This window comes from Mustelus asterias, chromosome 4 (genome assembly GCF_964213995.1).
Source record: "Mustelus asterias chromosome 4, sMusAst1.hap1.1, whole genome shotgun sequence".
Lineage (NCBI taxonomy): Eukaryota > Metazoa > Chordata > Chondrichthyes > Carcharhiniformes > Triakidae > Mustelus > Mustelus asterias.
Window position 1 is genome coordinate 141,684,597 of NC_135804.1, and position 26,488 is coordinate 141,711,084.

The following is a 26,488-nucleotide window of genomic DNA, read 5'->3' on the forward strand; positions in this document are numbered from 1 at the left end:
TCTTCATTTAAAGATGAGTAGCTGCAAATATCCTTTTCACATTCTGTATTTTAATACTGTACATGGGGACTGCATTTAATGCACCACCAGTACTGGATCTGGTAGTTAGTTCAATAATAGCAGTAAGGGAACGCATGAATGTCAGGTGGCATGCACAATTCACCACCAAGTCTTATTTCTCTGCTGCAGTGAGTCTCCTATATTATGTATTGGTAATGATAATAGAGATGTGCTTAATGATGGTCAAGTTTAGCAGGGAAGTATTAACAGAATGCTATTATCTCCTTGAGAAGGATCCACAGACAATATCTAACATACATACAGCACAATAGCTGTCAAAGTCAGCCTGATCCTCAATTTTTTGCATAGAATTACTTCCAGGATTGCTACCTCTGACAATGTATAGTTTCAGCAGTTTGTTGCTCACATCAAAATCACAGCAGCATTATTTAGCAGGGCCAGTATTTCATCAGACTAGTTGCTTACTAACGAGAACAAAATGGGAGGGAAACAATTCGAAAAACTTGCTGGATTCTCAGATATTTTAAATTAATTATAAATTGAGCCTATATGAGCAATCTGTGCACAATGCTGGTAATGAACCAAAAACAATTTACATTATTTCACTGCATAATATGGTATCTGACCAGCAGCATAGAATCATGCAGGTCAATGTATACTTACCCACAAGCTTTCATGATGGCTTCATTTCAAGTTTGTCATCTGTATCACTCTTATTTGAACATCAAGAGTGGAAGGATTGCGCCAACAAGATCAAGGTTATCCTATGCAGATCAAGCCCACAATACCTAAGTGCCAACTATGGACAAAATGCAAGTACATCAAAGCTTATGCTGCAATTAGAATGATCAAACTGGTATCTTAAAGCAGCGCTTCACATGTTTGGACTGGTTGAAAAGAGGCTTTTAACACAAATTCACTCCCTCCATGACCCAACCCCTCCAGACAAAATAATCTGCATAATCCATGATTTCACTTCGAAAAGGGAATTTAACGTGCAGATCAATAATCAGCATGACAAAACCATGGCAGAATAAGAAAGCAAAGATGGCAACAAATAATTAGTAGCAGGACCAGCATTTGAGTAAACAAGGCTGTGCTTTCCAGAGTGCCATAATTAATTATATCAACTTTTAATGTTTTAATTGTTCAAATACTAATATTAGTATTTTACATTGGGATCCTGTCTGGCTGGAATAAAGAACAAATAAATACGCAGCACAACATTCAAACAAATATATGGCACTTAGTTTCCCTATTATGTAGTTTGAATGTTGACAACTTGAGGCTGAAAATGTGGCTGTTCCTTAATACTTGAGCTCCATTTAAGATTATTTACCATAAAACCTGCAATTGCTTCGAAGGATATTTTCTGTGGGTGCAGTAAGCATGTTGTTGGGCAGCAATGTTTCACTGAATTCAGTCTGGGTCTACTGGCTAAACCTTCTTCGAATGCATATTACAGGGGCCCTTCATGTGAATCAGCCAAGTCTAGAACTGTGTGACTAACTGATATTGCCAGTATTATTCCTCTCATGCTTGGTAATTAAAGGGAGATTCCTCTTCCTGACTGCTTTTGGTAAGGTTTGCAGCATCTGGCCTGTAAAACTAACTTGTCCTAATCTGTAATACCCAATTATCCATGTTCTGCTTAATTTTAGGATCATACCACTTTATAATTGTAGCTCACAGCTGATTAGGAGCTCATGTTTTCCCTCACTGACTTTAAAACAGCAACATTGTTTGTATAACCAGCAGGTTTTGTTACTTCAGTAAACAACTAACCGTAACTTTTCAATAGCACATTAAGAGTATGTTCGAGACTTATTCGTTAACAAAACTGTGCACGTGATTCACCCAAATTGCAACTAAGTGCCCACGCCATCAAGAAAACTGGACTGTTTCCTGCTGCCGTTGGCAGCATTTGTCAGGTGGGATTCACCCACCTGACACAGCAAATGAGCTCATCCGGCAAATCACGCCGGCCAGATTTTCACATTCGTAGACAGGTTCCCCTCCCCACCAAAAACTAAAACGGTGACTCCCTCACTGACCAGTGGTGCACCACCGATCAACCCCTCACCTCCCATCACTCAAATAACAGGTCACCACCCCCATATCACGCAGGCATGAGGGTGAGCCGAACTGACCCCACTCAGGACCCCTCCTCACACCGCCTCCCGCAGGCAGTCTCTCCCCCTCCCCCCGCGTCAACTTCACTGGGCTGGGTGGATTCTTAACTCAGCCCCAACATATTCACAGAGCTTTTATTTGAAGTCTCTGAGCCTCCCTAGAAAGCGGAAACCTTCGTAACCCCCACCAAAATAAAATATCTGATGCCTGGGATGATCTGGATTTTCTTATTAACGTAAAGGTTGTTTGATTAATACTTCTTTATATAGAAAATTGCCAGATCATTCAAATGTCGCATACTTTAGATGGGGCTAACAATCCAAAACCGCAACAAAAAAGGCAAAATAAGAATAAAACAGGTTCCATGCCTGCCAACTACCACCTGTTTCTGGCTCTACTGAAATTATATCCATGGTGGGGGAGCTAGTGCTATTGTAGCTTTTAGTCCCTCCTTGTATGGGGCCCATTGAAGGCACCTCACATATTCAAGGTAATTCCCTCCACTTTATCCCTCTCTCTGACCAACCTCCACCCCCCCCATCCAGCAACTCTGGCCCCTCAGCGCACTCCAACTTCTTCCACAGCCAATGCTGCCAATGTAGAATGACTGTTTTCAGGGGGTGGGTGGTGTGTTGGAATGAGAAATAGTAAGTAGTCTCACAACACCAGGTTAAAGTCCAACAGATTTATTTGGTAGAATGAGGAATGGCTTTACCTTGGCATGGAATCCCCTGTCAAACGCCCTGCTAGTGGGGCAGTCTGCATCCTTAAGTGTTACCTACTTTTAATCATTCAGGCTTCTAGTCCACCGCAGCCTGTTCAACCTTAGCCAGTTTTTTATACTTCTATTTATTTCTTCCTCAGCTCCCAGTTCATAAGTTGTTTACAACTCTGTATCTTCCAAAAAGTTCAGCTAACTCACCTGCTCGTGCATCCTGTTTCAGACCTTCTCTTACCTCAGACATAAATGCGAAGAGCTCATAGACCTCTTTGTCAGTAAAACTGATATCATCCGATCAGCTGTCTCTGCACTTCCTCTCTTGCTATCCCTCCAGGCCAAACTTCCTCTAAAGATCCCTCCTGCCTAGCCCTGAACTTGCATCTTTCTCTAGTCTCTTCTATCTCTGCTCATGCCTTCTTTGAATTCATCTTGTCCAAGAGCCACACCATCTGTTCCCTTGACCCTCTTCTCATTAAACACCTAACCACCTAATTTTCCATCCTGTTACCCATATTAGCTGATGTTGTAAGCTGTTGATTCTCTCCAGATACTGTTTCCCTCTCCTTTAATCAACTGTTGTGACTCATTTCTCAAACACCAACTGTTGATTGTGCCTTCCTGACAATCTAGCATCCCATCTGCAACCTCCCTTTCCTCTCCAAGGTCCTAAAATGTATTGTTGCCTCCAAAATTTATGTTCATCATTCCAGGAACTCTAAGCTTGACTCCATTCAATTTGGTTTCCGCCTTAGCCACAGTACCAAAACAGTACTTACCAAAGTCACAAATGACATCCTAAGTGGCAGATTGTGACAGAAGTAAATTATCCTTTCATGCCCTTCTCTACCTATTTGTAACTTTTGACATAGTTGAGTGGACTATCCTTCTCCAAAGACCCACCACTATTGTCTGGCTAGATGGGACTGCATTTACCTGATTTCACACTTACTTATCTGTTCCCTCACTGTTACCTCTGGTGTACCTCAAGCATCTATTCCTGTTCCCTTTCTGTTTCTCACCAACATGTTGCCCTCTCGAGCATCACCTTCCCTACCACCGCTCTCAACTTCTCTACTGTTGCTAACTTAGCAGACTGCAGATTTAACATCCCGCAACAAAAATGAGTAAAAATTTTATCCAACAAAATATTGGAAAGTTAATCTCTTCAGTTCCTGTTCCCAAGCCAGCAACTCCACTTCTCTCCCTGGCAATTCCCTAAAGCTAAGCCAAACTTTCACAACCTAGGTGTCTTATTTTACCCCAAGGTAGCTTCTAACCACAGATATGCATGATAACCAAGACCATCTACATCCATCTATGTAACCCTGTCCAACCCGCCTACTAACTCAACTCAACTGTTTCTAAAACCCTCAATGCATGTCTTTATTTCCTCTAGATATGACCGTTCCAACGCAATCCTGGCAGCCTACCACATTTTACCCTCTGTAAACTTGAGGTCATCCAAAGCTTTGCTGCTCATGTCCTTAATTAACACCAATCCCCATTCACCAAACAGTCCTGTGCTTGCTGACCTATACTGACTCCTGGTCAAGCAGTGCCATGATTTTAAAATTCTCAACTTTGTCTTTAAGTCCATTCATGTCTTCCTCCTCCCTTTGATTAATCTTCACCAACCCCACAAGGTAGCTGAGCTAATCTAGTTCTGGCCTCTGCAGAATCCCCAATTTTAATTGCTCCACCATCGGTGGCTATGCCATCAACTGCTAAGGCCCTAAGCTCTGGAATTTTCACCCTAAACCTCTCTCACTCTCTACAGCCACTTTTAAAAACTTACCTTTTTGACCAAAATCCCATCTGGCCTCATGTGATTGATTTAGTGTCAACTTTTGCTCTGTAACACACATGAAAAGCCTTGGGACATTTTGTTACTTTAAAGTCATTGTGAAAATACAAGTTGTTACTGCATTTGTTCTTCACCGTTCCCCCTTCCTTCCCCTTTCCGTGCCTCTGTACTTGTTTAAAACCTGTTATAGCTCTAACTTTTTACGACTGTCAAAAGGTTGTCAATGTGATCATTATCAACATTGGGCAGAATCTTCTGCCATCTTTAGTGGTATGTTTGGAGGCGAAGAGAGCATTTAATCAGCTGAGCATCCTGTCAACTTCTCAACTCCACCTTGATTAAGTCCAGGGTGGGAAGGCTCATGGTTGAACTTCCTGCCCTGCCACCAATTGAAACCCTGAAGTGGACAATTAATGACCATTTAAGGGCCTCATCCTGTCACTGCTGGTATTAACCCAGTGGCAGGTAGGCTTGTTGCCATGCAGCATGCACAGCAGAAGAGGGCCACCTAACTGAGGGACCAATGGAAACCAAGAGTGAGTAATCACCACGGAGGGTCAAGTCCTCTCTGGGGCAGAATACATTTGGAAGCCATGTAGTAAGCATGTAAGAACTAGACCAGCCAGGCAGGCTGTTTCAGGGCAGCCTCGGGCTACAAACCCTTGTACCAGGTTTCTCTTTATTAATACATACCTTGTTTCTAATGAAGTCCGAAGTCTCTTACAGTGCCAGAAGTGTGCCACACTACACAATAATACCCCATCTACCATCTTGTTGCCCATTTACTTAAGCTGTCTATATCTCTTTGCAGCCTCTCAGCTTCGCTTCCCTTCTAACTTGGTGTCATCAGCAAACTTTGACCCATTACTCTCAGTCTCATCATCCAAGTCAGATATTTGTAAATAACTGAGGCCCCAGCATTGATCCTTGCAGCATTCCACTAATCATTGCCTGCCAAGTTGTAAAAGCCCCGTTTTTGCCCAATTTCTGCTATTTGTCTGTTTATCAATCCAATACCCATGCTAAAATACTGCCCCCAACTCCATGAGCCCTTATCTTGCTTATTAACCTTTTGTGTGGCACTTTATTAAATGCCTTTTGGAAATCCAGGTGTATGATATCTAGATTCCCCCTTATCGACCCGACTAGTTACTTCCTTAAAAGAAAACTCTTAGCAAATTTGTCAAACAGGATTTCCCCTTAGTAAAACCATGCTAATGTTTTCTACTCATACCATATTTTTATAAATGCATTGTTAAGACTTCCTTAATAATAGATTCCAGCACTTTCACAACTGATGTTAGGTTAACTGGCTTACAGCTCACTGTTTTCTCCCTGCTTTCTTGAAAAGTGGTGTAACATTTACCAACTTCCAATCTAATGGGGTCATTCCCGAATCTAAGGAATTTTGGAAAATCGTAGCCAGCACATCCAAAATCTATGCAGCTATCTCTTTTAGAACCCGAGGGTGTAGGCCATCAGGTCACAAGGATTTATTGCATTTTAATCCCTTAAATTTCACTTTATTTTTTCTCTGCTGATATTAATTTCCTCAACTTCCTCACTCATTTTAGCCCCTAGATTACCATCTATTTCTGGTGCGAAACTTGTGTCTTCCACTGTGAAGACAAGCAACAAATATTTGTTCAACGCCTCTGTCATTTCTTCATTCTCATGATAATATCTCCAGTCTCTACTTCTAAGGGGCCAACATTTACTTTAGCTACTCTCTTCCTCTTTATATGCTAATAAGAAAATCTTACAATCTGTTTTTATATTCCTGGCAAATTTACTCATTTTATTTTCCCCCTTTTGGTAGCCCTCTGCTGGTTTTTAAAACACTCCCAATCCTCAAGAGTTGCTACTGTATTTTACAACATTTTAAGTCTCTCCTTTTAATTTAATACTACATTCCTGAGTGAGCCGCAGATGTGCATTTTTCGATGATTTTTTGTTTTTTAATGGAATATATTTTTATTTAAGATTTTGAATTATTTCTTTAAATGTTTCCCACTGTTCATTTACCTCCATATCTTTTAATCTATTTACCCAATTAACTGTACCCAGTGCACCCTTATATCCATGTAATTGGGTTTTGTAAATAAAGAATTTTGTTTCTGATTGGTGTATGTTACTTTCAAACTTAAAATGGAGTTCCGTGGTATTATGATCACAATTTCCTCAAGGATCTTCACCACACAATGCAGCTTTATCCCTAGTTGGTTCCACAGAACTAAGACTAAGGAAATTTGGCATGTCGGCTACGACTCTCACCAACATTTTGCAGATGCACCATAGAAAGCATTCCTTATGGTTGTATCACAGCTTGGTATGTCTCCTGCTCTGTTCAAGACCGCAAGAAACTACAAAAGGTCATGAATGTAGCCCAATCCATCACACAAACCGGTCTCCCATCCATTGACTCTGTCTACACTTCCCGCTGCCTCGAAAAAGCAGCCAGCATAATTAAGGACCCCACGCACCCCGGACATACTCTTTTCCACCTTCTTCTGTCGGGAGAAAGATACAAAAGTCTGAGGTCACGTACCAACCGATTCAAAAACAGCTTCTTCCCTGCTGCCATTAGACTTCTGAATGGCCTTACCTCGCACTAAGTTGATCTTCCTCTACACCCTAGCTATGACTGTAACACTACATTATGCACTCCTTTCCTTCTCTATGAACAATATGCCTTGTCTGTATAGCACATCAGAAACAATACTTTTCACTGTATACAAATACATGTGACAATAATAAATCAAATCAAATGATATTCTAGGTTCAATGCCAACCTTGGATGACTGTGTGAAGTTTGCACATTCTCCCCATGTTGGCATGGGTTTCCTCCAGGTGCTCCGGTTTCTTCCCACAGCCCAAAGATGTGCGGGTTAGGTAGATTGGTCATGCTAAATTGCCCCTTAGTGTCCCAGAATGTGTGGGTTCGGGGGAATTAGTGGGGTAAATGCTCTGGTGATGGAGACTCAATGGGCCGAATGGCCTCCTTCTGCATTGTAGGGATTCTATTCTATTCTATGTATCACTCCAAGAAACTGTCACAAATCATTCTCATTCTTGTCTCTCAATTTAACCTCAAGTTCTTCGGTTCCAAACAGTTCATGCTTCTTCCACCCACCGTTCAAACAGACACTGACCAGCTTTTTCCCACATTCAAGTAGGTATTATTTAATATTCCCTCTGACATATTCAAGCTGACATTAACTTTAGCAGCCATTTTTCTGCATTATAACAGTACCTACATTATAATTAAGTGACATTAAGGCATTAAGGGAAGACCTGCAGTCATGAAAAATGCTATTTAAATATAAGCCTATCTATTTGATGAATACAGTTGCTGTGGTTGTTGTATGTTTAATAGGTCTCAGAAATAGGTTCCGAGTCTTGTATGGTTGAGCATTAAGTGTTCATTGATAAGATAATTGCATACATATATAGCCTAAGCTATGAGCTAACTCCATGCTCGTTTCTACACAGTTCTCTGTCCAATCTACAACACGACAACGCAGAGTCGCTGAGCAGAGACTGATAGCCAAGTTCCGCACACATGAGGACGGCCTCAACTGGGATCTTGGGTTCATGTCACACTATCTGTAACCCCCATGACTTGCCTGGGCTTGCAAAATCTCACGAACTGTCCCGGCTGGAGACAATACACATCTCTTTAACCTGTGCTTAATCCTCTCTCCACTCGCATTGTCTGTACCATTAAGACTTGATTACTTGTAAAGACTCGCATTCCAACCATTATTTTGTAAATTGAGTTAGTGTCTTTATATGCCCTGTTTGTGAACAGAACTCCCACTTACCTGACGAAGGAGCAGCGCTCCGAAAGCTAGTGGCTTTGTCTAATGAGTCATAGAGGTTTACAGCATGGAAACAGGCCCTTCGGCCTAACTTGTCCATGCCGCCCTTTTTTTTCTAAAACCCCTAAACTAATCCCAATTGCCTTCTATACCCATCTTACCCATGTAACTTTCTAAATGCTATTTAAAAGATAAAATTGTACCCACCTCTACTACTACATCTGGCAGCTTGTTCCAGAAGCTCACCACCCTCTGTGTGAAAAAATTGCCCCCCTGGACACTTTTGTATCTCTCCCCTCTCACCTTAAACCTATGCCCTCTAGTTTTAGACTACCCTACCTTTGGGAAAAGATATTGACTATCTACCTTGTCTATGCCCCTCATTATTTTATTGACCTCTATAAGGTCACCCCTCAGCCTCCTACGCTCCAGAGAAAAAAGTCCCAGTCTATTCAGCCTCTCCTTATAACTCAATTCATCAAGTCCCGGTAGCATCCTAGTAAATCGTTTCTGCACTCTTTCTAGTTTAATAATATCCTTTCTATAATAGGGTGACCAGAACTGTACACAGTATTCCAAGTGTGGCCTCACCAATGTCTTGTACAACTTCAACAAGACGTCCCAACTCCTGTATTCAATGCTCTGACCGATGAAACCAAGCATGCTGAATGCCTTCTTCACCACTCTGTCCACCTGTGACTCTACTTTCAAGGGGCTATGAACATGTACCCCTAGATTTCTTTGTTCTGTAACTCTCCCCAATGCCCTACCATTAACTGAGTAAGTCCTGCCCAGGTTCAATCGACCAAAATGCATCACCACGCATTTGTCTAAATTAAACTCCATCTGCCATTCGTTAGCCCACTGGCCCAATTGATCAAGATCCCGTTGCAATCCGAGGTAACTTTCTTCACTGTCCACTATGCCACCAATCTTGGTGTCATCAGCAAACTTACTAACCATGCCTCCTATATTCTCATCCAAATCATTAATATAAATGACAAATAACAGTGGGCCCAGCACTGATCCCTGAGGCACACCGCTGGTCACAGGCCTCCTGTTTGAAAAACAACTCTCTACAACCACCCTCTGGCTTAGAACAAACAAAGAACAAAGAACAATGCAGCACAGGAACAGGCCCTTCGGCCCTCCAAGCCTGCGCCGCTCCCTGGTCCAAACTAGACCATTCTTTTGTATCCCTCCATTCCCACTCCGTTCATGTGGCTATCTAGATAAGTCTTAAACGTTCCCAGTGTGTCCGCCTCCACCACCTTGCCCGGCAGCGCATTCCAGGCCTCCACCACCCTCTTTGTAAAAAACGTCCTTCTGATATCCATGTTAAACCTCCCCCGCCTCACCTTGAACCTATGACCCCTCGTGAATATCACCACCGAACTGGGAAAAAGCTTCCCACCGTTCATCCTATCTATGCCTTTCATAATTTTATACACCTCTATTAGGTCACCCCTCATCCTCCGTCTTTCCAGTGAGAACAACCCCAGTTTATCCAATCTCTCCTCATAACTAAGCCCTTCCGTACCAGGCAACATCCTGGTAAACCTCCTCTGCACTCTCTCTAAAGCCTCCACGTCCTTCTGGTAGTGTGGTGACCAGAACTGGGCGCAGTATTCCAAATGCAAGAATACTGTCAAGAAGCCAATTTTGTATCCATTTAGATACCTCACCCTGGATCCCGTGAGATTTAACTTTATGCAACAACCTACCATGCGGTACCTTTTCAAAGGCCTTGCTAAAGTCCATGTAGACAACATCAACTGCACTGCCCTCATCTACCTTCTTGGTTACCCTTTCAAAAAACTCAATTAAAGCGACAGAGGTTGAGGGGAGACCTGATAGAAGTCTACAAGATTATGAGAGGCATGGACAGGGTGGAAGAGTCAATTACTAGGGGGCATAGGTTTAAGGTGCGAGGGCAAGTTTTAAAAGAGATGTACGAAGCAGATTTTTTACACAGAGAGTGGTGGGTGCCTGGAACTCGTTGCCGGGGAAGGTAGTGGAAGCGGATATGGAAGTGACTTTTAAGGGGTGTCTTGACAAGTACATGAATGAGATGGGAATAGAGGGATATGGTCCCCGGAAGCGTAGGGGGTTTTAGTAAAGTCAGGCAGCATGGTCGGTGCAGGCTTGGAGGGCTGAAGGGCCTGTTGCTGTGCTGTAATTTTCTTTGTTCTTTAAATTTGTGAGACATGATTTTCCACCCACAAAACCATGCTGACTGTCGCTAATCAGTCCTTGCATCTTTAAATGCCTGTAGATCCTGTCTCTCAAAATACCTTCCAACAATTTACCCACCACAGATGTGAGGCTCACTGGCCTGTAGTTCCCAGGCTTTTCCCTGCAGCCCTTTTTAAACAAAGGCACAACATTTGCCACTCTCCAATCTTCAGGCACCTCACCCGTGACTATCGATGATTCAAATATCTCGGCTAGGGGACCCGTAATTTCCTCCCTAGCCTCCCACAACATCCTGGGATATACTTCATCAGGTCCCGGGGATTTATCTACCTTGATGTGCTTTAAGACTTCCAGCACCTCCTTCTCTGTTAAATGTACGCTCCTCAAGACATCACTATTTATTTCCCCAAGTTCCCTAACATTCATGCCTTTCTCAACAGTAAATACTGATGAGGAATATTCATTTAGGATCTCAAGGCTTCTCGGTGGTAGAGGCCTCAGGTTTGGAAATCCTGTCGAGGGAACCCTGGAGGGAACCATGGTACACACTGCTGATACGGTGCGACAGTGGTGGAAGGAGTGGATGTTGAAGGTGGTTTAAGGGCTACCAATCAAGCAGGCTGTTTTGTCCTGGATGGTGTCGAGTTTTTTGAGTGTTGTTTCAGTTGCAGGTGGATAGTATTCCACCACACTCCTCAATTGTGCCTTGTAGATGGTGGACAGAATTTGGAGAGTCGGGAAGTGAGTTACTCTGTGCAGTCTCTGACTTGCTCTTGGAGCCACAGTATTTATATAGCGGGTCCAATACAGCTTTTGGTCAATGGTAACTCCCAGGATGGAGATACTGGGGAATTCGACAAAGATAATGTCACTGAATGTCAAGGAGAGATCATTGGATTCTACCTTGTTGGAGATGGCCTGCCCAAACCTGCTGCTGTCAGAGGGAGGGATGAATTGAGGGAAGGAGGTGGATGTCTCCAAGGAGCATGGCGAGTAGGTAACACCAAACTTCCAGTTCCATACCTCCTTCCTCCTGGGTTAACGAAGGCACATACTTTGAGTATTTCTACGGTGCCAAGGCGATGGTCTCTATCGAGAATCTCGAGGGTAATGGAGGCAACCGGAACAGTATCTGAGGGAGGGTTCGCGCACATGGCTGTCATCACTGGGTCAACGAGGAATGTTTCCACGTCATATATGAATGGGAGGAACACACATATCTGTTCTTCCAAGCTACCCTTCAACTGGAAAGGGTGGGATGGGATTGTCAGGTTTAGACTGCAGCCAGGCACAGGGCTTAGCAGTGGCTTGGAGGCTCTGCAATGGAAGCAAACCTGAAAAGAATATGCTCACTAGCTTGATTATGGCAATCCACTAAAGCTGAGATGGTGCAGCCTTGAGGTAACCCTGCCTTCCCCCTGGTTCTCATGAATGAGAGAGGAGGAACTATCGCAGGTTGGTCCAGGGCCAGGGGAAGCAACAGCCTGAGTAAAGGGTTTTATTCTTTGAATGTGCAGCTGTTATGTGATCTCAGTAGACAAATCTTGCATGCATGTGCTTGGTTATCAGGGAGCTCTCACAACACCTATATTCTGATCCACTCCCAGGTGCCAAGAATCTTTGAAGGACCTCGATGATTGCAGGACAGGAAGACCTGACTGAAGACGCCAGTTCGTGGTCCGCAGAGTGCTGCTTTAGAAAGGTACATGCTGCACATGCCTCCACAGGGTCCATAACTGACAGATGACAAACTTCTTAAAGATGAGATTGAGATGTTTACATCACTCAGGCGCAGCTCTCAACTACAGAGAGTGGCCTGGATCATCATTGCCTACACAGCCTCGCAAAAAAAGGATGGATTTCCTAGCTGAAGGAGACATGGAGGACCAAGGTATCCTCCAACGATGAGGACAGTAATGAGGATGGTGATGACAAAGCCAGGATGTCATGGAGAAAATGCAGAGGCCATTCCAAGTGTGAGATACAGCAGATAGGCCTGTGGCAATTTGAAAGCTAACTGAATCCTGGCATAGTAAGTTGCCGAGGCATTCACTTTATTTGGAATACCATTATTTGGTATTCTTTCCTCTGCTGACTTGCAGGCCCCAGCTCCTTTGTGATTCCAGCCATTATAATTTGCTCCAATGTATCTTGATTTATAATAGCTGAATTAAATTGCACGGCTTAGTGTCTGCCCTTTTGGGAGTTTGATCCTTAACTGTGCTGATATACAGAGCCTTATCCATAAATGTGTGCATTAGAATCTATAAAGCACTCTTGTTCTCCTGCGACCTCAAGCACCTGCAAGTAGAAATTAGATTTTTCCCCCCCAAGTCCTCACCAGTACTTGTGCATAGCAACTTGGAAGCAATATGAAATCTTACCTTGGCAGGGTTGCACTCATATGACACTCACACCTGCTTCCAATGGGGGAGCAGACCTTGCAGAGATCTCTTTCAGGTGGAACCAGATATATGGGTGCAAAGGGAGGAGCCGCATGAGAACAATCAAGACTGTTCCCCCTTGCAGATCAGGAAAGACCCTGATCGTCACTCACTCATAGGAAACCCATATCCCTTGACAGCTTTATCATGCTGAGAAGTTTTGAAGTTACTTAGGAATCCACTAATTGAGAGTATCACACTTGTGTTTTGGGTTGAGTAGCAACCACTCTGGACCCTTAATTGCAGAGACTCCTATAAGTCTCAGTGCTACATGGCCTTAGTAACAGTACAATACAGCAATACAGTGATCTATCAATGGGGATACCACAGCCAAGATAAACATATTTTCTGCAGAGCCCTGTTGGATGTTTCGTACGGATAGCCTCACAGTTACAGTACGGTCCAGCACTAATGGACCATTCCAAAGTTTAAAGTTTATTTATTGGTGTCACAAGAAGGCTTACCTTAACCCTGCAATGAAGTTACTGTGAAAATCCCCTAGTCACCACACTTTGACGCCTATTCGGGTACACCGAGGAAGAATTTAGCATGGTCAATGCACCTAACCAGCATGTCTTTTGGACTGTGGGAGGAAACTGGAGCACACGGAGGAAACCCATGCAGACACGGGGAGAATGCACAGACTCCTCACAGATAGTGACCCAAGCCAGGAATTGAATCCGGGTCCCTGGCGCTTTGAGACAGTGGAGGTAACTACTGTGCCACCATGTCACCCTACTTTCTTTCACCTCATGGACTAAAGCCCCGGTCCAGCATGAGGTCCAGGGTACATTGGTTGCAAACCCTTTATGCAAGGTTGACTGCAAGCCTTGACAAGGAGACGAGAAGGCCAAACAAATCACCATGTGTGGTCTGACAAAGGCTTTAGCCAACTGCACATCGACCTCTCTAACTTAACACATAATCCCATTTGCAGTCGAGGCTAACTTGCCCGTGGCATCCTTCCTTGTATCCTTCACCTTGGTGCTAGTTTAAAATGACAAATCACCAAGAATGGCCAGTAACAATCAGATGTACCCACCACAATTTTCTCCAAAAACGTTGTGATTCCTCTAATGTTCTGCTGTTAAAAAGACAATGTTAATGCTCTGCTGTTAAGATGACAATGTAAAGCTTCACTCTCTCAACCCTGAAACCTTATATACATTGTTACTTGCCACTCACATAGCATGTTTAACTCCTCTTGAGTACTCCTTCCATCCACTGACATCTCACATCAGGGCAATAGCATCAGAAGATGCAATGGCCGCACTGAACAGTGTGCAGACATCAATTTAGAGCACAGAAGAAGATATAGTTTAGTTTATTTATTCGTGTCATAAGTAGGCTTACATTAACATTGCAATGAAATTACTGTGAAAATTCCTGAGGTGCCACACTCCAGCACCTGTTTAGGTACACTGAGGGAGAATTTAGCATGGCCAATTCACCAAACCAGCACGTCTTTCGGATTGAGAGGGGAAACTGGAGCACCCGGAGGAAAATCACAAATACACAGGGAGAACGTGCAGACTCCACACAGACAGGGACCCAAGCCGGGAACTGAACTCGGGTTCCTGGCGCGGTGAAGCAACAATGTTAACCACTGTGCCACCATGAGCTGCAAGTAATGGCTTGTATGATGCATGCCCAGGCTGCACACTCACAAATGAAGGCCAGTGCTTAATCATGTACATGTGGGATTATTGAATAATCACTACGTTGATAACGTGAGAGAAATGAATCAATAGGAACTCATTATCAGACTCTGTTGGGGGCCCAAATTTCACAGTCTTAAATGCCCGCGACCATTTCAGCAACAAACAGCAAGATTGAATTAAGCATGCTATCAAACTGCAAGTGAACATATATATTTACAAATGACAACAGTATATACAATGATTGTAGACCTGTACACCTGAAAAACTTCTTTATTTTTCTGTTCATATGTCTACATGCAGCCCTGATATCCACAGCTGAGGTGGAAGCAGCCTGCTATGGGCTGACGACTTTGGTGCGTGTCTATTGGTGGTCCGGGGCCTAAGGACCCTGGCCTGCTAAGGGTGTCCTGTTCAAGTGCAGATGCACTTCTCCTGGCCTGACCAATGGGTTACTAGAGGGAGGAGCAGCACATTCTTGGAGCATCCTGGGCTGAAGTCTTTGGCATGCCTGGCTGGCACTCCTCTTCTTTGTGGATGCCCAATGACACCTGCCTGACTCATTGAGAAGGGACACCTGGAGAAATGTGACTAATCCCTCTCTCACCCAGCTACTGTTGCACCACACCCATGACACCATGACAAGAGCAATGATCCGAGCACATATCCGGCAGTCACTGTGCGTTCTGCTGCACCTGGGTCTTCAAGAGCCACCACCCTTTCTATGGAGGCAGCCAACACATGCATGCCAGAGCCACAACAGCAAATAGAACCTGGATAGACTCCTCCAGCCTTCAGTCCAGTCTACACATGGCATCCAGCATCACTGCCTGACATTCCCTCGCTTGGCTCTTCATCTTCATTAGGTCTCATATGGCCAAGTCCAGAGGCTTGGCTCATCAGTCCTCCGAGTGTCAGAGACCTCAGTTGTCACTTCCTCTGCCAGCTTGGACCTGTGTCAATGATGTACTCACTAGATTGTGAACCTGAACCTACTCTAGAACGTGAATCCACAAGGTGAATGCATCTGCACTTGTGGAGGGTGCAGGTGAATGCTGTGCAGGTGCATCCTCTGAAGCTTCTGAGAGAAATGAGGGGCAGGTTCTGTGCCTCGTCCCCCTTTTGGCCCTCCCATTTTCTTGCTAGTATCTAGTAGGAAAAATAAAGATTTAGTAAATGCCTAAACAGGCTCCTTTATTAAAACAGTGTCACATTCAGTCGTTGCATCTGTCAACTGCAGACAGGAGGCATCCTCACTGGTTTGCTGGGGAGTCCTATCTCATCTTCTGCACAGGTGCAGTCCTGTTCCTCCCCAAAGGTATGCCACAGCTCTCCAGAATTCACTTTAATTTATTCTGTGTTACAGCTTGTTCCAAAGTATGAAATTTCACGAGGATGCTTACATTAACTTTTGGCTAAGTGATCCTCCAACTTCTCTCAAAGACCTCATGATAGTGAAGATAACTTGTAGTTTCAGGAAATCTCTGAAGTAAAACCAAATAAACAAGCTTGTATCAATCACAGTTAAAAGCCAACCTGTATTTATGTTACAAGGTCAGAAGTAGAAGTGTAAAGCTTAAACAATGGATGACATATCGTTAAGCTTTTTTATGGAGCCAGGAGATCCACCCTTATTTCAATGAAATATTTAAAGTATTTATCCAATTCTCAGATGAGAAAAATTAAAAGCTACAAATTTTGGGATAGTTACAAAATTCTATTACAGATACACATTATTTCTTTGAGTCACGGAATCAACGAGTTGTATTGAAGGTAAGATCATTGGTTTCTATTTCTGTTTGGAAAATCGCAAACTGCCATAGAGATAGGTTGCAGGGAATTGCCTTTTGGGTAGAATGCATTTGTGTGTATGTGTTTGTTCACAGAGGCAAGCTGTCAGCAGTTCAGTTTGACAACGGTCAAAGATACTTGCAGCTCACTGAGTCAAGGGAGCAAAAAAGATAAATGTTAGCAGAGCCAAACCTATGCTTCACAAGCAAACTATAAGGGTTACTTTGGATTTCTTCCTCTAGCTTTAAGCTAGACAAATCTTCCAACCTCTTTCCCTTCCCAAACTACATCTCCAGACTGAGCATGAACATCCATGAGCAATTAACAATAAAGTTAGTATTTTCTTAGCTTAAGGCGCAAGCTCTGCTAACATTTATCTTTTTTGCTCCCTTGACTCAGTGAGCTGCAAGTATCTTTGACCGTTGTCAAACTGAACTGCTGACAGCTTGCCTCTGTGAACAAACACATACACACAAATGCATTCCACCCAAAAGGCAATTCCCTGCAACCTATCTCTATGGCAGTTTGCGATGTTCCAAACAGAAATAGAAACCAATGATCTTACCTTCAATACAACTCGTTAATTCCGTGACTCAAAGAAATAATGTGTATCTGTAATAGAATTTTGTAACTATCCCAAAATTTGTAGCTTTTAATTTTTCTCATCTGAGAATTGGATAAATACTTTAAATATTTCATTGAAATAAGGGTGGATCTCCTGGCTCCATTAAAAAGCTTAAAGATATGTCATCCATTGTTTAAGCTTTACACTTCTACTTCTGACCTTGTAACATAAATACAGGTTGGCTTTTAACTGTGATTGATACAAGCTTGTTTATTTGGTTTTACTTCAGAGATTTCCTGAAACTACAAGTTATCTTCTAAAACATATGGGGGGGGATGTGAGAAAAAACTTTTTTACCCAGAGGGTGGTGACGGTGTGGAATGCGCTACCTGGCAATGTGGTAGAGGCAGGTTGCCTCACATCCTTTAAAATTACCTGGATGATTACCTGGCATGTCATAACATTCATGGCTATGGGCCAAGTGCTGGTAAATGGGATTAGATGGGAGTTCAGGTGTTTCTCACGTGCCAGTGCAGACTTGATGGGCCGAATGGCCTCCTCTGCACAGTATGATTCTATGATATGGATTATTAAGTAGATATTTGCAACAAAAGGGCATAAAAGAGACAAACCAAGCATTATGTTTTAATAATAAGGGGACAGAATTGAAAGTTATGCCAAACCTGTGTCAAGCCTTGGTTAGACTATACATAAAAGTAATGTGTGCAGTTTGGGACACCATACTTAAAGGACATAGGGACACTGGACAGGGTACAGGGAAGATTTCCAAGAATGATGCCAGAATTATGCAGATATACAAATCAGGAATGGATTGACAGTCTGGGTGTGAAGAGCTTGTACTTGTCATGTTGTGCCGTGAATTTATGAAGATGATGAACATTTTAATTTTGAAACGCAGCATAGACTATGGACAATTTACTGTGACAAGATGGACTCCTAGGGTCAGGTAAGCTTTTAACTTTTCTGTACCGACAAGGACTGCCTCACGTCTGGGTAACTCTCTGGTTAGTCATTAAAATGTAAACAACCTTTTGGTTCCATTGAAGGGACATCAGGATGCAACAGATTGCTTGCAGAGTTAACAGTTACTATTGTCTGAGTGTTTACATAAACTGAAATACAATAGTTGCTCAGACTTGATGTCTGTAAATTGAAATTCCACAAAAATGAATATGACAAAACACATTTTATCAGAAGAAGGCACAAATGGCCAACATTTGTACCTCATTGTTCGAGAATTGCTCAGCTCAGCAAACCATTTGGGTGAACAATGGGAACACTGATACTGAGGTCAGAAGACAGAAACTGGCATTTGTTAGAAATCCAATAGGGGATTCAGAAAATACTTCTTTATTCAGAGAGTGATGAAAATAGGGAGCACGGAGTGGTTGAAATAATAGTATAGATGTATTTAAGGGAAAGTTAAATAAGCAAAAGGGGAGAAAGGAATAGACAGTTAACACTGTATCACAGAATTGTTAAGATGCAGAAGGAGGCCATTTGGTCCATCGTGTCTGCACCCAGTTCTCCAAATGAGCGTCATGACTTAGTGTCATTTCCCTGCCTTTATCCTGTACCTCTGCACGTTGTTTCCATTCAAGTAATCATCTAATCACCTCTTGAATGCCACTATTGAACCTGCCTCCACCACTTCGAGGCAGTGCATCCCAGACCCAAACCACCCACAGTGTGAAAAAGTTTTTTCTCACATCACATTTACTTCTTTTGCAAATCACTTTAAATCTGCGTTTTTAATCTTGATCCTTTTATGAGCAGGAACAGTTTCTTCCGAACTACTGTGTCCACCCCACTTCATGATTTTGAACATCTCTATCAAATCTTCCCTTAGCCTCCTTCTCTCCAATAAGGAGTCTCAATCTCTCCAAACTATCTTCATAACTGAATTTTCTCATCCCTGGAACCATTCTTGTGAACCGCTTCAGCACTCTCTTTAATGCGTTCACATTCTTCCTATGGTGTGCCACCCAAACCTGTGCACAACATTCCAATTGAAGTCCTGTATAAGTTCAACATAATCTTTTGTTCTTGTACTCTATTGGCCCGATTTTACCATTGCATCGTGCCCGTTTTCGGGCGTGAAAACTTGGTAAAGTTGGGCGTGAGGCCATTAACGCGATCCGCGCCCGCATCCGCACAGATGCCCACTTTACCAAGGCCTGAAAATGGCCACGATCCAAATTGTGCCCGAAACGGGTGCAATGGGGGGGGGGGGGGGGGGGGGGGGTGGAGAGGAGAGGCCAGATGGATCTCTGGTGGGGGCGGCAGTGGGTGTCCGCTGCCACTCTGGGAGCGATCGGTGGGGGGGAAGGGGAGGCAGAGGGTCGCGATCAGTCTGGGTAGTGGGGGGGATAAGGGGAACAGTTATGTTGTGTGGGTGGGGCAATGTCTGTGGGGGGGCCATCACTCCCGCTTTCTGCGGCCTGCGAGTGATGTGACAGGGGCCTGTTTTTCAAATTTATTTTTCTCACTGTGTATGCGCAGTTCAAAGCTCTGATCGGAGCAGCAGCGTTTCAGGTGCGATAAGCCCTGCCCACAGCGCAATTCAAACTCGCGATTTGTTTTCCAGACTAAGAGCGTATGGGGGTGCCTGAGAACAGATTTCCAAGTCAGATCTGAATTGCGCCCAGATTCAGCACTTAGAATCAAAATGGTAAAATCGGGCCCTATACCCTTATTGTTAAAGCCTAGGATACTATGTGCTATATTAATTGCTCTCTACACCTGTCCTGCTATTTTCAATAATCTATGCACATATACAGCCAGGTCTCTCTGCTCCTGCACCCCTTAAGAATTTTGCCTCTTATTTTAAATAGTCTCTCCACGTTCTTCCTCCCAAAATGCATTACCTCACAGTTCCCCGCATTGAACTTCACCTGCCAACTAACTTCCCACTACATCAACTTGTCTATGTCCTTTTGAAGTTCTATACTGTCCTCTTCACACAGTTTACAATACTTCCAAGTTTTGCATCATCAGCAAACTTAGAAAGTGTCTCTTGCACACCAAGATCTAGATCATTAATATATATCAGAAAAAGCAGGGGTCCCAATACTGATGCCTGGGGAATGTCACTACAAACCTTCTGCCAGCCTGAAAAATATCCATTAATTATTATTTCTGCTTGCTATTCAACCAATTTTGTATTTATGTTATGTCCCTTTTATTCCACGAGCTATAAATTCGCTCACAAGTCTGTTTTGTGGGACTGTATTGAATGCCTTCTGAAAGTCCAAGTACACCATATCAATTGCATTACCCTCATCAACTCTTTCTGTTATTTCCTCAAAAAACTTAAACACAATTTTTCCTTTAGAAATCCAAGCTGGTTTTTCATAATCGACCCACATTTTCCACGTGGCTACTAATTCTATCCTGAATAATTGTTTCTAGAAGCTTGCCCACCACTGATGGCAAACTGACTGACCTGTAATTCCTGGGGCTATCCTTACAACCTTTTTTGGACAAGGGCGTAACGTTTGCAATTCTCCAGTCCTCTGGCAACTTCCCCAAGTCTTGAGAAGACTGGATAGCAATGTTCAAAATTATGAGGGGTTGAGACAGAGTAGATTGGGAGAAACTGATTCATTTGGTGGAGGGACTGAGAATCAGAGCACACGGAAAAGAACTAATGGCAAAATGAGAAAACTTTTTTTTAATGCAATGAGTGGTTAGGATCTAGAGTATACTGCCTGAGAGGATGGTGGCGGCAGATTCAGTTCTGGTTTTCAAAAGGTGAGATGGATAAGCTCCTGAAGATAAAAAATGTGCAGGGTTACAAGAAAAGGGTGAGGTAATAGGACTGGCTTTTATCGCTCTCGCAGAGAGCCAGTGCGGACTTGATGGATGGAATAGTCTCCTTCTGTGCTGTAACCATTCTACAATCTGTGTGTGGCACATTATCAAGTGCCTTGAAAATCCCAAAACACCCTATTCCTTGGTTTTCCTCAGTGGATCATAACCACAAAATGTCTAACAATTTGTCAAACACAATTTCCCTTTCAGAAATTCGTGCTGACTTTCCTGATCGTATTACGTTTCTCAAAGTGCTCCATTACCACATAATGATAAATTATGGCATTTTCACCACTATTGATGTCAAGCTAAATGGCCTATGCTCCCCCATTTTCTCTCTGCCTCCATTCTTGATTAGCATCTTTACATTTTTACATTTGTTTTCTTCTAATCCGTAGCAACATTCCAGGATCTAGGGAATTCTGGAAGATCAAAAGCAATCTTTTCATTATCATCAAAATACTTCTTTTAAAATCCCACCATACAGGACATCAAGTCAAAGGGATTTGTTGACTTTATGCATCATTAATTTCTCCAGTACTATTTATTTTCTAATAATATCCCTAAGTTCCTAATTTCTACATTAAAAATAAGACAGGACTACGCATCTTTGGCAAAAACTGAAACAAATGAAAAGTCATTGTAATGACCTTTAAAATCGTATTTCAGATCTTAGTTGAACTGCATGTAACCTTCTTTTTATTCTACTGCCACTTTCAATAAAAGGAAAAAAAAGGAAAAAACCCCACAAACCGCAGCTTTAATCTTACAAAATGTCCTTAGTGGTTTTGCAGTGAAATGTTTTCCTATTTCCTGTCTCTAAATTTGTTTCTGCACTATACAGACCTGATTAACAATGAACCTTCCTAATTTAAACTTATACCTCATCAACGTCATACTCAAATCTCACTAACTATATTGTCACATTGCTAGCTATTGCTATATACTTTCAGGGATGTGGATGTTGTTTGCAGGGCCAGCATTTGCTGTTCATCCCTAATTTCCCTCGAGTTACTTCCTAGACCATTTTAGAGAGCAATCAACCAAATTGCTTGGGGCTGGAGTCAAAGGTAGGTCAGAGTGGGTAAGGATGCAAATTTCTTTCCCTTAAGCAAATGGTTTTTAATGACCATCAACAACAGCTTCATGGTCACCATTACTGAGGTGAGTTTTATATTCCACTAGCTGCCATAGTGGGATTTGAACCATGTCCCAGAATATTAACTTGGGCCACTTGATAACCAGTCCAGTAACATTACCACTATGCCACCATCTTCTCCATTAAACGGGTCTATTAACTTGCAAAAAAAAGCAAGACAGAAACTGATAACTGAGCTGGTCTCTGATTTGTGGCTAAGTAACAGAAGATTTAAATTAAGCAATTCCAAATGAAAGCCACTTCCATTCTAGTATGCAAATAAAAGGGAGTGGCTTTTATGGGCTAGAATCTGATACTGAACTTAAATAAGTGAGGCAAAGATAGACTGTCCTATTTGTTTGAAAGGGGAGAATTAACTCTCCTGAAAAGCGTGCAATGATATGTCTGCCAGGAGCTATTGATTGGAGCAAATGCTGTCAAAAATAACCAAGAGATCTAATTGTAAATGAACAAAGATGGCATATCGGAGTTAGGTGCCATGGTGGGATTACACAGTTTTCAAAATCAAATATCTGAATCATGTATGCATGCCCTAGGTCTTCAAGACCTGTTCCTTTTTATGCTATTTCATCCAAAAAACATATATAACCTTCAAGCCCACCCTATGATTATCATGCGTGACCATGTTACTGAAAATGAAATCTTAATGGGGCTTCACACAGAAAACCCTATTCTAACATACCTTAGCTACACAATATACATTCATTTATTGTCACCACACAATATGGGCTGGAGGAAGGCCCAGAAATGTCAAAATCTTGATTGCCATTGAAACTGATAGACTTACCATAGCTCTCTCAAGCTCAGTACAATCCAAATGCTGTGCCTTCTCACTCAAAACGAGTGCACTTACACTATTTTCAATGCAGTCATTGTTTTGCGGACAGGGGCACAACATTTTTTTCTAACTTGCAAAAACAGCAAAAATGGCCTTCAACAAAATGGCATATTAGATTTCTTGTGGTATCGATCATAACACAAATCTAAGTTACAAACAATGATTCACTCTGCGAGATATAATTTCAAACACTGCAAATAAATATTATCCTTTTGCTCACAATCTTTCATGTAGATATCTGCATGTAATTTTTTTTTTGAACGTTGAAGCAACAGCAAAGGATGGGCAGAGATTGAGGCATTAAGATTTGCTGTTGCTTCTCACTAGGGCGAACAGCTTCGAGGGCAAAGAATAGCCTGATAAATGTAAGAGCCAGTTTGATGTCCGCCCTTCCTCACACTCAAAAGTCTGTCCAAAACCCTGCCATCTGATCCTGTCCTGAACTAAGTGTTAGGAAACCAAAGGTAGTTTTAAGGGAGTTATGTTTGAATGAGTAAACATTATAAATAAGGTATAGGTTTAGGTGAGTTTAATTTACAGTTTCTATGCCTCGGAGGACGTATAGTTAGATTCATGCTGGACAAAAGCTGTTTGTATGTGTGGGGTGGGGGGTTGGTTAAGTTCCAACTGTGATAGAGACAGTGAAAGCGTGAAGGGTAAATATTGTTGCTTAGCAACTAGAAGTCCTGGTAGGACAAAAAGCTTTCCTTTGTTCTTTATTTCTAACTGAAAGCTAGAGCAGTTGCAGACAGGACACCGGAGAGGGAACATCTCCAACAGCTCCATTTAAAGCAATTGTTCTAGAAAGCTGGAGAAATAACAGCTCTCTCAGCTTTGCTACAAGAAAAAACATACAATGGAGTAATGTTATTTAAAGAGCAGCTGGTTAAGAAAACTAGAGAAATGAAGAGTAGTTTCCAGCCAGTCTGAAGAAAGATACAAGAACCAAGGACTATTAAGTAAAGACAGAGAGCTCAGAGGAAGGCTAAGAGATCAGAAAGACATCTGAAATGATTTTCAGGTTTGTGAGATTTTATTGCAGTCTGTGAAATGTGAATTGAAATATCTGAGCGAATCAGTGGCTGACCTCAAGTGTATAAAAGCAGTCAAGATAAAGAAATCCTAAAGGGGTTGGTGTAAAACCTGGAACTGCCTCGCCACTAAAAATGGAGTGGAAGCTTTGTTCAAAGTGTGATTTGTAAAATCTGGACCGGTTTCCGGATAGCAAACCTCTAAATGCAAGCATTACTACGAGAGAAGATTTTAAAGCGTGTTTTTGGAGTGGAGTTTGGAAACTCTCATATGACAATCTTCTGTGAGAGACTGAGGAGAAATCCACAGACACCAACTAACACAGCCATCTTGCATGCTTAAAAGGAACTTGCTAATGAGACCATTGTCGCTTCAAATGTACTTTGTTATCCATGTTCATCTTAAAACCTGTGTCTGTTGGTTACACTAAAGGAGGAGTGTGGGAGCATTGTGTTATAATCCATTTTTTCATGTTTAATAAATGTTTTTTTTCTTGTTGTTAGAAGTAAATACTGGTCGTGTCACTCTGTTCCTCCACATTTGGTATAAAAAGGTTAACAGTTATGGTCTTTAAGCCAGTGTTTCAGTTGGGTCTTTCCGTCCAGTTATAACAGCAACTGGGATCAAAACATAATTCCCAATCACATGTCACCCTTAACAGATACCTTGGTTCCTTTTCCTCGAACAGTCAATTTAAAATCCTTGCCCTTATCTTTAAACTTCTATATTGTCTCTTGTCTCGTCTCACTCAGCATCGGTAATCTCCTCCATCCTTTGTCCCTCTAAACACTCCATTCCCAATTGGTCCTTTACATAGAAATATAGAAAATAGGAACAAGAGTAGGCCATTTGGCCCTTTGAGCCAGCTCCGTCATTTATTAAAATCTTAGCAGATCATCAATTCAGTAACCTGTTCCTGCTTCCCTCCCCCTCAAATATCCTTCGATCACTTTAACCCCCAGAGCTATATCTAACTCCTTCTTGAAAACATATGTTTTGGCCTCAACTCCTTCCTGTGGTAGAGAATTCCATAAGCTCACCACTCTCTGGGGAAGGAATTTCTCCTCATCTCAGTCCCAAATGATTTACTCCTTATCCTTTGACTGACCCCTGGTTTGGGACTTCTCCGCCATCGGTCACATCCTTCCTATATCCACCCTGTCTAGTCCTGTTTGAATTTTATAAGTGTCTATGAGATTTCCCCTTCATTCTTCTAAACTTCAGTGAATATAATCCTATCTGACTCAATTTCTCCCCATACGTCAGTCCCGGCATCCAAAGAATCAGTCTGGCAAACCTTCGCTGCACTCCCTCTATAGCAAAAACATCCTTCCTCAAAAAGGAAGACCAAAATTGCACACAATATCCCAGGCGTGGTCTCACCAAGGGCCTGTAGAACTGCAACAAGACATCCCTACTACTGCACTCGAATCCTCTCAGTATGAAGGCCAATATACCATTTGCTTCTTCATTGCCTATTGCACCTGCATGCTTATTTTCATTTCTCATTGCACATTCCCCTCTCCAATCTATAGCCTTTCAGATAATAATCTGCCTTCCCGTTTTTGCTACCAAAGTGGATAACCTCACATTTATCCACTTTATAGTGTATCTGCCATGCATTTGCCCACTCAACTTGTCCAAATCACACTGAAGCATCTCTGCATCCACCTCATAGCTCACCCTCCCACCCAGCTTTGTGCCAGCTGCAAATCTGAAGACAGTACATTTAGTTCCCTCATCTAAATCATTCATATATATTGTGAATGGCTGGGGTTCTACCATTGATACCTGTGGTACCCTACCAGTAACTGCCAGCCACTTGGAAAATGACCCATTTCCCGCCTGTCGACCAGATTTCAATCCATCAAAATATACTACCCCAATTCCCATGCACTTTAATTTTACACACTAATTTCTTATGAGGGATCTTGCCGAAAGCTTTTTGAAAGTCCAAATAAACCACATCCACTGATTCCCCTTCATCAACTCTACTAGTTACACCCTCAAAGAATTCCAGTAGATTTATCAAGCATGATTTCCCTTTCATAAATCCATGCTGATTCTGTCTGATGCTGCCACTGTTTTTTTTAATATAATGGACTCTACCATTTTGCACACTACCGATGTCAGGCTGACTGGTCTATAATTCCCTGTTTCCTCTCTAACTCTCTTTTTAAATAGTGGGGTTACATTCGCTACCCTCCAATCCATTGGAACTATTCCAGAGTCTACTGAATCTTAAAAGGTAAGCACCAATGGATTATTATTTCAAGGGCCACTTCCTTAAGTACTCTGGGATCATCAGGCCCTGGGGATTTATTGGCCTTTAATACCATCAATTTTCCAAACACCAATTCCTTACTAATATTGATTTCCTTCAGTTCATCTCTTTCACTAAACTCTGTGTTCTCCAACATTTCTGGTACATTATTTGTGTCCTGCTTTGTGATGACAGAACCACCCTTTGC

The 26,488-nt window shown here is 42.4% G+C and overlaps 1 protein-coding gene across 2 annotated transcripts in view; it reads right to left on the reverse strand.

The window, feature by feature from the left end:
* Positions 1-26,488, reverse strand: part of ar (androgen receptor) — a 243,486-nt gene that overhangs the window by 56,564 nt on the left and 160,434 nt on the right. The gene's annotated exons all lie outside the window — the stretch shown is intronic.